Consider the following 16,425-nt stretch of genomic DNA (forward strand, 5'->3'; position numbering starts at 1 on the left):
CACAATGATGCCTTCATTACACCACCGGGCTGCAATCAAAACAAAAAAAAAATCTGTTTAAAACCGCCGCAGCCAGAGGCGGTTAAGTGCGCATGCGCGTACTTCTGAGTCGCGGACTCGAATTTTTACATTAAACAGCTGCAAAGGTATTTTTTTTTTTTTTACATTTCTTCTTCTTTTTAGCTGAGGGGGCTGCAGTCCGGCAGTCCAATGCCACGAGCTGCCCCTGGTGAAATGTATGTACTGCTAATTTGATGTAATCTCATAGGAATGAATGGCATACATTTTTTGAGCCTTGCTCCTTTATATAATGAAGGTGGCAGACAGCCAGACATGACAGCATGCATTAGTAATACATTATAATATTTTAACTTAAAATATTATTTGAAACTAACAATAATAGTAATGATACCCATTTGTTAACCAGGTAGGCCCAATGGATTCATTATAGCCACTATTTTACCCTCAACAGGTGACCGTGAAGCAATGTTTGGTTAAGTGACTTGTTCAAGGTCACACAGAAAGATAAAGGAATCAAACACTGAACCACAGGAACTAAAGCTCACAACCTTAACCTCTGTTCCAGCTGCCAGTCATGGTTAAGTACAAATTTGATGATTTTTCACCTTTCATCTTCTGCCTGTGCCAAATAAATATAATTGAAGTGTTGAGCTTTCTTTACTACACATTTTAAACGTTTCAGTTGTTTTAATTTTTACTACACAGACCCTATAGGGCAATTTCTTTCTCTCTGCCCCCCCCCTCTCTCTCTCTCTCTCTCTCTCTCTCTCTATATATATATATATATATATATATATATATATATATATATATATATATATATATATATATGACATCCCTCAAAAGTAATTATGTGATAGTATGTTTTAGTTTCTATGGTTGCATGGCAGATAGCTTGACTACACAAGGCAGGAATATTGTTATCATGCCATATCTATAGGTTTTATATTCATACTAGTACAGTACTGTACATTAGTTATTTTACATAGAGTGAACTTTGCATGAAGTTAATTTGCATATACTAATTACCCATGTTTAAATGAAAGTAATGGCAATGCTGCACTACAACCATTTTAAATGTTGACACCTCAACCAAAAAAATGTTTCTCTCTAATAGTTAAGCAATTTAAGCTGATAAATTTAGATTGTAAGAGGTCATTCTGGATTAAATTAATCTCAGTTTCATGATTTTAGTTTATAGCTGATGTATTTGCACATGGGTCAAAAACACAATGTTATATGACACAGAATGTATAAACATTATTTTTAGCAAGTAATCAGCCTTTTCCAGCTAGCTGGCTTGTTTATTTACCGTCACCAGTGTGAGGGTCAGCTGGGAGGGGAATCATTAAGGCAGCCAGTGAGGTAGTTCACTTTTTCTAGGTTTACCACAACATCCCCTTGCAGAATGCGCTAAGCATGAGTGAAGGGGCATTCCATCACCTTCACAAGTGACATTTCCTTTTCAGCCCTGTCCCAAACATGAAGCACAGGAAGTGGTTCCCCCAGTCTCAGCCAGGTAAACTACAATCTTCTGAATGTACACATCCCTCCTCACCCCTAGAAGATGCAGATGAGCTACACCTCCTCATTCCTCTCCATACCTGCCCATCTCCTCCATTGCCAGGACTGTTACTCAAACCCCAGTCACCTGGGTCACATTCAGGGTTACATTCCTCTCTGTCATAGAGTCAGGTTATGTGTAAAAATTCTACAGCATTGTTGATATAAATGTTCTGAATTTTTTTTTCTGCCCAAGTCATTCTTTGTTTTATGAAGCTAGCAGAGTGTTAGCATTTAGCATACTTCTGTGAACTCTTACTTTATGTTTCAGGTTAAAGTTGGTATTTGAATTAGATTGCTTGTTCATGGGCTCATAAGTTATTAGTAATGACCATTAGGGCCTTTAAAATCCTAGCTGCAAACTCCAAACCATTTGGATCTCAAGTATCATATGGTGGTGATCCTGATAGATCATGTTTTAGACTATTCAAGAGGCAACAGGGGATGTTGTCAGGACCCATGGAGGCAGTGTTCTTGGCTTTAGCAAGTGCTACCAGCACCTGGTTCCTGCTGTTACCTGAGAGAAGCATGTTGGAGGGGATTTCACCTGGTGGAGCTGAGGGGGGTGGGGGTGAAGTCTGAGTGGAATTTATCATCCAATAGATCTGCTATGTCACCCTGATCAGTGTAGGTGCTACTGTTCACCACCAGTTCAGCACACTGTTGTGTGCTACCTCTAAGGTTAAGCACATAGCTGAAGAAGACATTCTGATTGTCCTTAGCCTGCAAGGTTATCATGATGTCATAGCTGGCTTAGTTGGACTTAATTAGACCTCTTAGTTTCTTGTTTAGTTGTATAAGAAAAAACTTGTCTTTACAGGAGTTGAATTTTCTGATTTTGGCCATGAGTTTTTTATTATATACCATGTTTAGGTGAGGATTCCACTGGTGAGGGGTTGTGTTTAATGTTTGTTTTCAGTTTATTTTTGGTAAATATGGTGGTTTCTATGCAGATGTTCACATGTTTTTATAGTGACTCTGTGAATAATTTTGCATAGATAGCTGTGGTCTCGAGGTTGGGAGGATCCTTGAATTTTGGCAAACTGTCACTTAACAGGATGTTGTTTGCCTCTGAATAGTTCCTAATTGTTATTGGTTTAGCTGGATTTTCAGGCTATTTTTATTTCAGATGAGACAGATTTGTGATCCAACCTCACAAGTGAAGACATGATGGGTGGGGGGGGGGGGGGCAACAGTCTCCCAGGTTGGTGAGTACCAGGTCCAATATGTTTAATCCTCTGGTTGGAGGATACACTATCTGTTCCAGGGTGTTTCTGTTAATAAAGTCCTGGAAGCATTGTGCCTCTAAATTTGAGGCAGTGTACATTTCCCAGTCTACAGACGGGTAGTTAAAGTCACCCATAAATAGGGTGTTTGGTAGGATAGAGAGTACCTCTAGTAGGTTTAGCTAAGATTCATGAGACTCTATGGGCATAGATGGTGACCTGTAGCTAGCCATGATATGGTGTGGAACTTTACCTATGGTGACTTTCATGTGGATGAGCTCCATGGTATCATCCTGTTTAACTAATCTAGAGGCATGTTTGTTGCTAACATAGACTGAAACACCTCTACATTGGCCCCAGTCTGTGCTGTTGATTATGCAAATTGAACAACAATTATTTGTAAGAAATATTAATTTATGGCAGCCAATTTGAATTTTATGTTTGCATGTTACCTGAGCCTTAAGAATATACTAAAGGGTCACATCAGTTTTAAAACAATTTATGTCAGCTTCAGTATTATACTTCATAACCCAGTTATTAATCTACGTAAATATACAAGTGAAATCTGCATAAAACTATTGGTTCATAGGTTCATAGGTAGGAACTAGGCTATTGGCCCTAGGGCCTATATAAGCCTAGTCAAAGGTACCCTGGCTTTCGCCACCCAAGAAAATTATTTTCCTGTGCTACTGTCGAGCAGAGCCACAGAAGTGATCCCCGGGGTGAATTTCCTATCTCCCATCCAATCATCAAGATTTTTCTTGAAGAGCGCTAATGAGGAGCTTTGTTTGATATAGATAGGTAGTTTGTTCCAGGGTATGGGAAGTCTCTGGGACAGGAATCTATCCCTCCAGCATGTTCTGTTTATTGTGGTGACAAGGTTTAGGTCCCTAGACCGTGCAAGCTCGTAGGAATTGGGATTTATTTAAGTGGAGCATGTCTAAAAGCTCTGGGTTTGACATAGTTTTGTGTGTTAGGCAGAGATCGCCTCTGAGTAGGTGATATGCAATGGAGTAAAGCTGCAGTTTTTTGAGACCGTCTGCATAGGGCATCTGTTTGAGGCCGGTAATCCTCTTTGTGAGTTATTTCTGTGGCCTTTCCAGTTGTTGTAAATGTCTTGTGAGGTACATACCAAAAGGGTCATTGTACTCTATAATGGGTCTAATGAGTGATGAGTAGAGGGGAACAATGACCTCTTTTTTCCTGGATGAGAAACCTTTTGTGATGAGGTGTGCCACTTAGAAGGATTTCCTGACTACTGTGGCAATGTGATTATCAAAGGAGAGACTACTGTCCTCCTGTGTCCCAAAGTCTCTTATCACACTTTCATTGTTAAGTAGACTACCGCCTATGTGGTAGTTCATGGGTACTGAGTTTTTACCAAAAGGGATGACAATGCACTTTTTGGCATTGAGCTTGAGGCCATGGCTTTGACACCAGGCATCTGTCTCAGCAAGGCCCTTTTGTAGGATGTCCACATCTTTTGGAGTTTTGATTATGGCTCCTAGTTTGCAGTCATCTGCGAACTTCATTAGCCAAAGACCTTCTGTGTTGGCCTGTACTTCAGAGAAGTAGATACCAAACAGGAGAGGACCCAGGACTGAAGCCTGTGGTACTCCACTTGTCACTGGTCTGAAGTTGGATTTGGAGTCTGCTACTTTCACAGTGTGGGTTCTGTCAGTGAGCCAGTTGGCAACCCATCTTGTGACATAGGGATTTATACCTAGTTTAGTGAGTTTATCTATAATTCCAGAGTGGGGGATGGTGTCGAAAGCCTTGGCGAGATCTAGATAGGCTGTGTGAACCACCTTACCCTCATCTACAGCTTTGGTGACTGCTTCAAAGACGTCTATCAGGTTTAGGAGACATGATCTGCCTTTTACAAACCCAAACTGGATGGGGTCCTGAGTTTGGAGATTACCAATGTCATTGTTTATAAGTTCCATGATGATACGTTCCATAGCCTTGCAGACTAGGCTCATTAGGCTAATGGGGCAGTAGTTTCCAGGGTCTGTGGTGGCTCCCCCTTTGTGGAGTGGGATAACTGTTGCTGTGAGCCATTCAGTGGGCACATAGCCTGAGGTGAGGCTATGATTGAACATGGTACTTAGGTGGGGTGCCAGTGCATTCTGTAGTTTATGTAGAACACAGCCTGGGATGTCATCAGGTCCCATGGATGCTGTGTTCTTGGCTTTGGATAGTGTGTTTTTTACCTGTGCAGCCGTGATTACAGTAACTTTGCATTCTTCTGGTATAGAGATGGGCCCTTTAGGGGATGACAGGGGGGTAAAGTTAGCACTGAACCTATCTGCCAGGATGTTGGCAATATCAATTGGTTCTGTATATTTAGTGCCATTGTGCTGTAAATCAGAGCAGATCTGAGTGTTGCCATTGAGATTCTTGACATAGCTATAGAATGCTTTGTGGTTGTCTTTAGAGTCAGTGGCGATTTTGTCTTCATAACTATCTTTGGAGAATTTTATGAGGGATCTCAGCTTCTTACTGAGGCTGACCAGGGAGTTTCTCCAATCATGGGATTTTACTCTTTTTTGCAACAGTTTCTTTCTTCTGTTGTAGAGTTTGTTTATGGCAGGGGACCACCAGATTGGCTTCCTTTTTTGGAGGATAGCATCTTGGTTCTGTTAGGGATTGCACGATCCATGCACTCGTGTAAGTGCTTATAAAGTGCATTTGTGTAGGATTCAGCAGTCATACCTCTATTGTCCATCAGCATGGGTGTCGTGAAGTTTGCCACTTCTGTCTTAAGAAGCGTGAAGTTGGCTTTGGAGAAATTTTTACTGTGGTTTCCTAATGGGGGGTAGGGAGGGATGTGGATGTCTAGGGTGATTAGCTTGTGGTCGGATCTGACCAACAAGGAATTGACCTCTGGTGTGGAGCACCGGTTGCCCATGTTGGTAATAACCAGGTCTAGGATATTGCTGCCCCTGGTGGGGGTATGGATAAGTTGATCCATGGCACTGGAATTTATGAATTCCAGAAAACGTTGAGCACAAGAGTTGGTACATGAGTAGTTTTCCCAGTTAATGGTAGGATAGTTGAAATCACCCATTATTAGGGTGTTAGGTTGTACCCTAATATTTTTCAGTGTATTAAGAAAAGAGGAGTGGGAATCCTGGGGCATAGTGGGGGATCTGTAGCAAGCTACAGTTTGGATTGCAGTCTTGCCCAGAGTTAGTTGCACTTGGATAATCTCGGATGCATTATGCTGAGCAACTAGCCTGGAGGTGTGGATATCCTTAATGAATATGGACATGCCTCCGCCTTTAGTGTTTTGGTCCAGGTTAGGTGGCCGAAAGGTGTGGTATGAATTATAGCCTGGTAATGCAGGGGTACTCTCTGGAGCCTTGAACCAGGTCTCTGTCACTGCACAGATGTCGATGTTCTCCATTTTAAGGAGTGCCTCGAGTGAGTGCATTTTGAGGTTTAGACTTCTAGCATTGAGTAGCAATATCCTCAGATTCTTCTTGCCTGTACCCGTTAGGGTGGTGAATTTGTCATTTGAACCTTGCCTAAAAAAGGCACTATAGGGGTGGCTAGAGCCTTAGAAACATGCGAAAGAAAACAAAAGCTGGATAAACGCCTGGTATACACCTCAAGCGAAAAAAATGAAAAGACCAATGGTTAGACCACAGCTGAAGATAAAAATGGAATAATCCACGTCAGGAAATAAATCACACGCAGCTTCACAGTAGTGCCCTTTATAAAACCAAAAGTTGTAACTGAGATGTAGTAGTCAAGGTAGGAAACGGTTCACTTGCAGTTTCACACCACTTTATTAAACAAGAGTGCCTGAAGTAGTAAAATCCATCTTTGTTCTGCTTCCTCTACCTTATTCCTTATATCACCTCCCCTCTTACTTTTATTTATTATTTCTAAAACCATGAAATTAAAAATATGTTTCCTATCTTCTTCTTCCACATGTTTTGCTAAAGCACTTGTGTCTTTTTTATTTCTTATATCTCTAAGGTGTTCAAGGATACATTCCTTTAGACTCCTATTGGTTTTGCCTATATAAAAGGCATGACAGACAGTGCAGAAGCTGAAATAAACCAAATTTTGTGTTCTGCAGTCAGCATAAAAATCTATATCAATTATAAATCCTAGTGTAGGATGTTTATATGTAGATTTATTATATAAATAGTCGCATGCTGAACAATTTCTGCAAGGAAAAGTCCCCTGCCTATCAGATAGGATCATTCTTTCATTGTTTCTGGATTTATAACAGAGTTGCCTTTTTAAGGACCTCTTATTTCTAAAAGAAAAGCTGGGTCTATCTTCTAACAGTTCTCTCAAGTCAGGATCCGACAGTAAAACATTCCAGTTCTTCTCAAAAATATTACAGAACCTTCTGATGTCACTTGAACAGAGGTTATAGTAAGAAAGACATAAATGAAAGCTCTAAGTGTGCCATTGAAAATAGGGATGGGAGATGTAAACCGCTCTTCTCAAATACTATAGAAGATGTTAAAAGCAAGGAAGGTTATGATTTTAAAGTTAGATTCCCCATAACTTATTCAAGTGACATCAGAAGGTTCTGTAATATTTTTGAGAAGAATTGGAATGTTTTATTGTTGGATCCTGACTTGAGAGAATTGTTAGAAGATAGACCCAGCTTTTCTTTTAGAAATAAGAGGTCCTTAAAAAGGCAACTCTGTTATAAATCTGGAAACAATGAAAGAATGATCCTATCTGATAGGCAGGGGACTTTTCCTTGCAGAAATTGTACAGCATGTGACTATTTATATAATAAATCTACATATAAACATCCTACACTAGGATTTATAATTGATATAGATTTTTATGCTGACTGCAGAACACAAAATTTGGTTTATTTCAGCTTCTGCACTGTCTGTCATGCCTTTTATATAGGCAAAACCAATAGGTGTCTAAAGGAACATATCCTTGAACACCTTAGAGATATAAGAAATAAAAAAGACACAAGTGCTTTAGCAAAACATGTGGAAGAAGAAGATAGGAAACATATTTTTAATTTCATGGTTTTAGAAATAATAAATAAAAGTAAGAGGGGAGGTGATATAAGGAATAAGGTAGAGGAAGCAGAACAAAGATGGATTTTACTACTTCAGGCACTCTTGTTTAATAAAGTGGTGTGAAACTGCAAGTGAACCGTTTCCTACCTTAACTACTACATCTCAGTTACAACTTTTGGTTTTATAAAGGGCACTACTGTGAAGCTGCAAGTGATTTATTTCCTGACGTGGATTATTCAATTTTTATCTTCAGCTGTGGTCTAACCATTGGTCTTTTCATTTTTTTTTTTGTGGCTAGAGCCTTAGCCAGTATCCAGAATCCCAGGGGCGACAGGTGCAGGCCATCTCTGGCAAAGCATCGTGGTTTGTCAATCATGTCATCCCAGGCAGACAGATACTGGATCCCCTTAGAATGACACCAGAAGCTTAGCCAATTGTTGAAGTCAATCATTTTGTCCTTGTACTGTGGTATCATTCTGAGTGATGGCAGGATGCTACTCAGGGCTAGGGTCATACCTGCCTAGGCTACAAGATCGGACAGCTCCTCCATGTCCCTTTTCATGTAGTCCAAGGAGGTACGTCTCAGGTCATTCACACCAACATGGACAATGACAGAGTCATATTTGTACTTGTTGTGGAGTGACCTGAGTGCATGCATTATGTGGCGGATCCTGGCACCCGACAGGCAGCTGACAGTAACTTTCTCCTTGTTTAGCCTGGTGAGTGGAACATCAGTGTGCCTGACTATAGAGTCACCTATGACTAGAGTATTGGGTATGTTATGCCTTATGGGCTGTGGTTGAGTGGCACACTGAGTTTGTGGGCTATGTGTCATTTGGGTTGTGTTGGGGGGTGGAGGTTGCTTGTGTTTCTGCTTTGGAGGTCCTTGTTGCTTGGGCAGGTTTTTACTGAGAGCCTCCACGAATGTAGGTGTGTGTTTTGTGTTTCTATGTGTGTGTTTTGGTGGTGTAGGTTTTGAGGGACTATGTGCTGAGTGTGGTGTGGTGCAAGTGTTTACCTTCTCCTCTTGACTGTCTAGTCCAGTCTTGGGTGAAGAGAGCTTTGCTTCCAGTTTGGCTATATAAGTGCATCTCTCACAGGTTGTAGTGTTGGGTGGTAGGAGGAGAGGGTTGTCTGTGTACATGAGGCAATTACTGCATTGCCCCAAGATGCCCAGATTCATCAGGTAGACAGAAGAAAACACCGGGAGCTGACCCTTAGGCATGCCCGGATAGGTGAATATTTGTTAAGTACTAGAAACTGTTTTCCTCTAGACAGTGAGGAAAGTTGAGTGCTGTAGTAATTTGTAGCTTATTTAGTGCTTACAATAAGTTCTGAACAAGTGCTGAGCTCAAAGAAACAGACTTGAGTGCTGAAACAAAAAAAACTGGCTAGTTCTAAGAAACAGAATTAAGCTAGAAGGCTTAAGCTAGTAGTAATTGCGACTCTGTATGAAATCAGATGTTGTGAATTAAAGCTAATTACTCTAAATAAGCCAGATTTCACAGACAGATTTTTTTTGTCATAATTATTGTGCCTTACTAAGCAATATTTTTTGTGTAAGGATCTTGTGACATTCTGGATCAGATTCCAAAAAAAGTTGCTTTCAGTGTAAGTCTGCCCGGATTCCAAAAGACATGTTCTTGGTGTAAGTGACTTACACTGGTCTGAGGCCCTTCTGTAAACAGGCATACAATGGGGACCAGATTCCAAAACACCTGCTCCCAGCCCGCTCTCAGTATAAGTGGTCACTTACACTGAGAGTAAATCTTTTGCAGTTGGGGACCTCTGACTTGCTTTATCTGATTCAGCTATTTGACTTGTGAATGACATACTTTATTATAACCACTGTTTAATATCCCATACCAGTTTGCATACATAAATTATGCATCAGTCCAAGAAAGCTTATTGGAATTTTTTCGAGTTCTATAGATTCATCAAAACTTTAACAGTTTTCTGGTCATATGGTAAAGAAACAGTATTTGACTGAGTTCCTTAACTGATGCAATACCACAAATACATAGTTAATTTTGTGTATATTAAGAGTTGTTGAATTTGCATAATCATCTTAAGCTCTACCATAATAAAGGTTGTTTACCTCTAAATGGTCACTCACAGTTGCAATGCAAAGAAATGTGTGTGTGTGTGTGTGTGTGTGTGTGTGTGTGTGTGTGTGTGTGTGTGTGTGTGTGTGTATCTATATGTTGAATTGTACAAGTCAATGCTGGATTCAAAGACTGGAAAACAACAATGTCATTAACTTGTACAGTTTATTTTATTTATTTACATTTTGTTGACCAGATTACTCACAGCAGACCAGTGACATCTTTTCAGAGAGACCTGAAGTGGCATTCATGCTGAGTAGGGAAATGTCCTCTACTCTTTTCTTTTGGTACCGTGGAATCTTTTACATTTACCTGAGCTATCACCATTTCAGTCAAATGGGGTCTCTGCTTCACATCTGAAGGATGGCACATGCATGAATGTAGCATTCCCCCCTTATCTTGTACTGTTGTGTCAGTACTGAAAAAAATAAATGCAGCTTTCTGGTGTGGGAATAGAACCTCCAGTCTTCTGCTGTTCCAGTATCAAAGGTGGATATGCTGCCTATGCCATTGTGATAATTTGCAATAACTGAGGGATCCTAACATGCAGTCAAGAAACTGAAGACAGATTAGTTAATCAACCATTAATTATTTACAAAAAGTGCATGAACCAAACCAGAGTTTTGAGAAAGTCACTAGATATGTGAAAGAAGACAGAGGCAGATGAGGCGCATTTAAATATTATACTTGCAACATATGTAGGTTCAATTAGTGATACTCATAACTTCTTTAATGTAAACATCTGTATTACTTATAAGTCACCTGGTACATTTACCTGTGTAAAACTTTTGAACTATGAACTGATCCAAAAAAAAAAAAAAAAAAACAGATGTACAGCACGCCTTGACACTCTTAGTGCAGCAAAATTAAGTGCTTTTGTTCCTTGTATACTGGGACTTAATCAGAATGGTAATCCCTGTGAAATCCTTATTTAAAAACTACTACAGATATGAGACTGCTGCACCATTCAATCATAAACCCTACTGAAACATTGCTACAGGTATTTAATTTGATTTAATTTAAATCCTTAAAGCAATATACCCCATTTTCACTGCACTCACAGCCCCCAAAGGGACCATGTAAATAAATAACCATAAAAAATGTGTATAGAAAGTAAAAAATGAATAAATAGTAAAATACAAAAATATATTGTAAAATGTTAAAAAGTATGTGTGTGTGTGTGTGTGTGTGTGTGTGTGTGTGTGTGTGTGTGTGTGTGTATATATATATATATATATATATATATATATATTGAAACATAAATACTGATGTTACATCAATATTAAATACCAAAAGACCTCATCTTTAGAACACTAGAGATAGATAGGGTTTAATTTAGCCCATAACAACTAGTAGCATTTGTTCATATTTGCCACTGGAATTCTTTGCTCTCCAGTCAGGTTTTTGAGGACCCTCCCCTTGGATCACTTTCTATGTTTTCCAGTACATAAAATAAAAATTCATGTTTTGAATTTCCCTCAGTGTGTCTGTACATGGTATTGCGGTCATGTTTTTTCCAAGCATCAGATAGATTGTCATAAATTTGGTATCTCAAAGATCTTTCTGTTTTACCAATGTAAAAACATGGGCACTTAGTGCACTGAGCTGCATACAACATACCTCAACAACTACAGTTATAGTACTGAGAACTTTTTATGAGGACATATCCAGTTAAATAAATACTTTCCTCTTCTTTCATGGAGTCATGCTGTTTAAAATCCCACGTTATAGGTCCCATTTTTCTATAACCAATCCTGATTTTTTCCATTTCTTTCAAGTATATTTTTAAAACTGAAAGACGAAAAAAACAATAATAAAATCACTTTAATAAAATAACAAATAACTCCAGTAAGCGCTTTTGTCTCTTTCAAGATGTCTTCAGACTGAAAAAAAAACAGCAATTGCCCCCCCCCAAAACTTGGAGGTGTTCATCACACATTTTAAAAAGGTGCCATTTTCTTTGTATAATGTCTCTAATCCCAGCAGCATCCCCATTACATGTACGAAGCATGGCTTTACCAAAATCTCTACCTTCACTCTCCTTCCTTATTACTGTGGTTCCTAGATCATCACCCTTATCGAATAAAGAAATATAAACCCCTCCCTCATCTTCTCATAAACTACATCAAAAATGTTTTTAAGAAAAGGTTCTGGGTAGCCCCAACTATTCAGTTACAGTAAAGTTTATATCTAGCATAGAAAAATACAAAATATTAAACACAGCATGGTCCAGCACAACTATTAAAATAGGCAAACATGTAGTCAGATTTAACAATGATTATTCCAATAAACTGATAAGTAAAAGAAAATCCTGTTTACCACCAATCAAATAACTTAAAAAGAACAATATTAAAGCCAGTTTAGTGTTTCCTGCAAAGATCAAATAATTTCTTTCTGAAGAAACCAAAATATTTAATGTGCTGGAGGAGGCTGTGACAATAGTAGGTACTGCCAACCATGTCAGGAGAAATGGGGCAGTGAATTTGTAACATATGCCAGCATTGCTAGCTGGAATTTTGTAAATAATTATATGTCATTTGTATGTCAAACTGATTTATACAGATGCTTGTGCTGAAAATGTATTGGTGAGGTTTGCTTGTGTTAAAATATATCAACAATGCACCCTGCTGGAAGGAAAAGAAATGTACCTGCATTATGGTAACTGTTTAGATGTATACATTGTAACAGCATACTCTGGAAGTGAAGAGATTAATCTTAATGCACCTGGCTTTGTAAAATATATCTGAAATTAAATTACTTCATGGGTTAAGCCATAAAGATATTATCCTACAGTTTTGAATGGAGCCAGAGACACAATTTCTGGGCTAGAGAATAGTTGGTAGCTCCTGTAGGAATACTGAAATAGTTTTATGGTTTTATGACTTTCAGCAACTGCACCACATCTAAGCAATGCTTTATCTGTATTGTAGCACATAGGTCCTAAACCACGGTAGCTTCTAGTGCTGGGGGATAGTGCAGGGAAACAGAGTCAGATGACCAGATGTGTATAATGTCATTCTGTACAGAAATAATCTTTTAATATTAGAAGAGATTAAAGCAGCATTCTGTATTCTTTCTTGGATCTGACAACAAGGACCACTCACCCATCTTGCCTTGCTCTATTCAGTAAGTAGGAACAGTAATTCTTCTAGTCAATCAGGAATAGATAGTGAGATTAGCTAAATGCTGTTATTCTATAATTGTGTGAAACTTTCCATTGGTATTATTTTTAATATTCCCTGTAACTGAAACACTGATGTTTACTGTAAATAGGTATTTAGAATTTCCATGTTATTTTATTATTTATTATTAAATATATTTAAACATTTAATTATGGCTGGTCCTTTTTAGAAAATATTTAAGCTTGAGAGTATTTGCACATATTTATTTGGTGATAACTCTGGCCATTCCTGAAAGCCTTGCTGTGGGGTCAGCATTTGCATTAATATTAATTTCACAAAGTATAATTGGGTACTCTTGTAAGAGCCTTAAAGTAGCTGGAAAGGCTTCTGGTGGCAGTGATAACTACCTTATAGTTTGGGCAGAAGGAGGCACAACAGGTGAATCTGTGCCAGCCTTTCCCAGGTGTGTGTGTGTGTGTGTGTGTGTGTGTGTGTGTGTGTGTGTGTGTGTGTGTGTGTGTGTGTGTGTGTGTGTGTGTGTGTGTGAGAGAGCTGCTTGGAGCAGGGACACAAACCACCGGTTTCACAAAGAAGGTGTGGGAGGACTTAGCTTGGAACCCCAGCTAAGGACTCCACTCTAGGCTGTGCCAGTGGGGAGTCTTACTGGGGGTCTGGACAGATATAGAGAGGAATCAGCCCCTGGACTGAATGTGGTCCGTCAGTGCTTTTAAGGGAAATTGTGCTTGATGCAGAGAGGTCTGCATCTGGAAATACTGAGTGTATCCATTTGTATTCCAAGTGAACATCCCTCTCCAGTGACAGTGGTGAGGATTCAGGCTCCTTGATTACTGGCCCAGCATGGGGTCATCACATATTGGGGAGCGGTGGTATGGATAATGAACTTCTGTAGCCTGGGGGCAGTTGCCACTAAAGGTGTGTATTCTCCCAGCAGTCACAAGGTGAAAATTCAGAGCTTCATATCACAACAGTTTTATTCATTTCTGTTTTTGTTAGTTTAGTTTAGTCAGGGAGAGCAAGCAACAATGTCAGCAGAGCATTATGGCAAGCTGACAAAGAACCAGTTGGCCAAGGTGTGCAAAGCCAAAGGACTGGTGTATGCCCACCTGACTAAAGAGGAAATGACTTTATCCTTAGTCACCACTCAGACCAGCAACCAGGAGGATAACCAGTCTGATGATGGGAATTTGCAGCCCTCAGAAGCAGGACAGTTCACCTTTTCCTTAGAGGACTTAACAATTCATCTGGAGTTAAAGATTAAAATCAGCAGAGAGACTGAGGCAGGCAACACAGATGGAATTAGAATTAGGAGAGAGACTGTGGTTGGAAGCTGAAGAAAATGAGAAGAAGCATCAACATGAGTGGCAGACACTGACTCTTCTCCAGGGTTATGGAGGTAATGGGGAAGGGAATAACCGAACCCCAGAAGCAATAAAGGTCAGTAAATTTATTCCACATTTTACAGAGGGTGATAATTTTGATTGTTTTATTCATATATTTGAAAGGGTATGCAAACAGTATAATGCTGACCAAGGGCTCCAAGTCTGGTTCCCGACCCCCTTACTCTATGGAAAAGCTGTAACTGCTGTTTCTAAATTGTCTGATATTGATTGTTTAAACTATGACAAAGTCAAGAAATGTTTACTTGAATGTTTTAAGTTAACTGACGCTTACAGAAAAAAGTTTCATGAGCATAGACACAAGGCAGATGAAAGGGTGTGTGATAACATTGCTGAGTTAAGCACTTATTTTCATAGGTGGGTGAGTGTGTGTCAGGTCACCACTTTTGAAGGGCTGGCAGACCTTTTGGTGAGGGAACAAGCCCTTAGCACTTTGCCTGAGGACATGAGAATCTGTTTGGCAGACCAAGAGTGCAACTCTGCAGATGAGGTGGGGAAAAAGTGGGATATCTACTTAGCAAGCAGGGCATCACTGCACAGGAAAGGGATACCCAGTGCTGCACATGGATATAAGGGAACCCATGGTGGGCAGCCTAAACTACCCCAACACAGTCTGTCAGTAACAGGGGAAGCCCTGGTTCACGTACACAGACAATAGCAAGGCTTAAATGTTTTAAATGTAATCAGCAGGGCCATGTAGCATATAGATGTCCATGGAAGTAAGGTGGGGAACAAAAGGTGGGGGAGCAAGCAAGTGGGAATAACAGTATGCCAGTGGTAAGTTGTCTGGAGACAACAGGGGTACCAAACTATCACAAGAAGTTATATCATATCTTAGTAGATGGAAAACAGGCCACTGCTAAGTGAGACATAGCCTCTGACATAACCATTGTGAAGCCTGCAGTGGTTAAAGAGGAACAGTACTTGACTGGGCAGTCCATTCCATTTAGAGCTTTAGGAGGGACCCAATTCCAAATGCCTTTTGCCAGGTTTCCCCTTGACTGGGAGGTTGGGAAAGGAAGCAAGGAAGTAGGTGTGCTTGAGGCTATCCCTGCAGATGTCTTGATAGGGAATGATTCTGATAATGCAGTACCTTGTGTGCATACAGTTGCACACAGTTAGGCTTGGAGACAGGTATGTGAGTCTGGTAGCCTGAGGGAGACCCAGACAGACACCACACATGAAGCTAGGGCTGGTGGTCTGGCTATTTCAGGGAGCGAGCTACCCTGTAGCAGTGAGTCTGAAGGTGAGACAGCTGCTGGTAGATACTGATATTCCCTTTGTTAGAGTGACAGCAAGGACAGATGTGAGTGTTAGTACCCAGGCTGACAGTGAGGCACTGCTGTCAGAGAATACCAGACTTCCTATGGAAGGGGTGCTAGGAAGAGTCACAAAAGTAGAGCTGAGTCAGGCTCAGTTTTCAGACCGTACATAAAGAGGCATGAGGGAGGTAGCTAGGGAGACACCTGATTCTCAAGGAAAAGGGGAATCTATATACTGGAACAATGTGGACCCCTGAAGTAGGGCTAGTGGGTGGTGTATTACAGCAGTTGGTAGTGCCTAGAGCCAAATGTCTGGCAGTTCTAGCCATAGCCCATGACATTCCTTTTTCAGGTCATATGGGCATAAAGCATACCAAAAAACATATTATGCAGAACTTTTATTGGCCTGGGATTGCAAGGGATACAACAGAGTACTGCAGGACCTATGAACAGTGCCAAAAAGTAGGTAAGGCAGCAGACAAGGTCAAAGCTCCTTTGTTAACTTTGCCTGTGATTGAGGAGATGTTTCAGTGGGTAGTTATGGATATTGTGGGGCCTCTGAGTACCCCAAGTTCCACAGGGAAGAAATATATGCTAGTGGTAGTTGATTATGCTACCAGATATCCTGAGGAAGTTGCTCTGTTATTTGTTGAGGCAGAAAAGGTGACAAACGCTTTGTTAGAGATTTTCAGCAGG

Source organism: Protopterus annectens, chromosome 15.part0 (assembly GCF_019279795.1).
Source record: "Protopterus annectens isolate FY-2018-M chromosome 15.part0, PAN1.0, whole genome shotgun sequence".
Lineage (NCBI taxonomy): Eukaryota > Metazoa > Chordata > Ceratodontiformes > Protopteridae > Protopterus > Protopterus annectens.